Raw genomic sequence first — 1,633 nt, 5'->3', positions numbered from 1 at the left:
CTCTGCTGATGTGCTGTTCTAATCGTTTTCGGATGATCTTCAGTAGAATCTTGCTTGCATGTGAAATCAATGACACTGTTCTGTAGTTTCCACACAAAATAAGAAGTGCTACTGGTGCAGGGTTCAATTACTTGGCTGTTAATCTAAAAGCAGATAGTTCAAACCCAACCACTGGCTTCAGGAGAGATCTGGCGTCTTACTTTCATAAAGACTACACCCAAGAAGATCCTATAGGGAAGTTCTACTCTGTCACATGGGCTCATTATAAGTCTGAAATAAAATTGAAACAGCCCAATAACAATTTCCCACAATGGCTTAATGATGATTAGACACATAAGGCCTTCTGCTGCTGCTGTTGGACACTATTGAGTTGAATACAACTCATAGAGATCCTATAAACCACAGACCTGAACCTGGCCCTCTCCTGTGCCATCTTCCTGCCTCTCTTTCACTGACACTCGGCAATTCTAGGCATCATCTCCTTTCCCAAAGACTGGCTCCTCTTGACAAAGCATGAAAGTATAAAGAACAAAGTTTCAGTATCTTTGCCTCTAAGAAGCACCTTGGTTGGACTTCCTCCACAACATAGTTGTTAGCTTTTTTGGCAGTCTATGGGATATTCCCTACCCTACTCCACCATCACAATTCACATTGTCTAAATGAAGAGGTCTGGTGTGTATAAAATATACTACTTAGTTTGACAGAGTATGGAACTTAACAAACAGTATCATTAATATCATATATAAGCAAGATTCTGATGAAAATTATACCAAAACAACTGGAACAGCACATCAACAAAGAACTGCCAGGTATTCAGGCTGGGTTCAGAAGAGGGATATTATAACTAGTGTTAGATGGATCTTGGTTGAAAGTTGAGAACACCAGAGGAATGTCTATCTGTGTTTCATTGACTATGCAAAGGCATATATATGACTGTTGGATCACAACAAACTGTGGCTGACTCTGAGAAGAATAGGAATCCCAAAACACTTGATTGTGCTTATGTAAAACCTATACTTGAACCAGGAGGCAATCATCAGAACAGAGCGAGGAAATACTTCATGGTTCAAAATCAGGAAAGTAGTGCATCAGGGATGTGTCCTATCTCCATACCTTTTCAACCTGTATGCAGAACAGATTATCCAGGAGGCTTGGCTCTATGAGGATGAATGTGGCATTAGGATTGGAGGAAGACTCATCAACAATCTTCATTATGTAGATGACACAACCTTGTTTACCGAAACTGAGGAAGGCCTGAGGTATTTGCTGCAGAAAGTTAAGGGCAGAAAGTTAACATCAAGAAGACAAAGATTCTCACCACTGGGCCAATTGGCAGCACCACGATAGACAATGAAGAGATTGAGATTGTTAACAACTTCAGTTTGTTTGGCTCCACAATCAGCACTCTTGGTACCAGAAGCCCAGAAATCAAGAAGAGTTGGTGTAAAGTCTGCTGACAGGGACCTCTCCAGAGTACTGAAGAACAATGATGTCAGTCTAGAGACTAAGGTGCACCTGATCCAGGCTATGTTCTTGGCAATTACTTCCTATGTATCAGAAAGCTGGACAATGACTGGGGGTGATACAAAAGCCTTTGAATTGTGGTGCTGGAGAAGAGTATTGAATATACTAT

This window comes from Elephantulus edwardii, unplaced genomic scaffold (assembly GCF_000299155.1).
Source record: "Elephantulus edwardii isolate Elephantulus edwardi_28Jun2011 unplaced genomic scaffold, EleEdw1.0 scaffold00054, whole genome shotgun sequence".
Taxonomy (NCBI): Eukaryota; Metazoa; Chordata; class Mammalia; order Macroscelidea; family Macroscelididae; genus Elephantulus; species Elephantulus edwardii.
Note: the sequence above shows the minus strand (reverse complement) of the source record.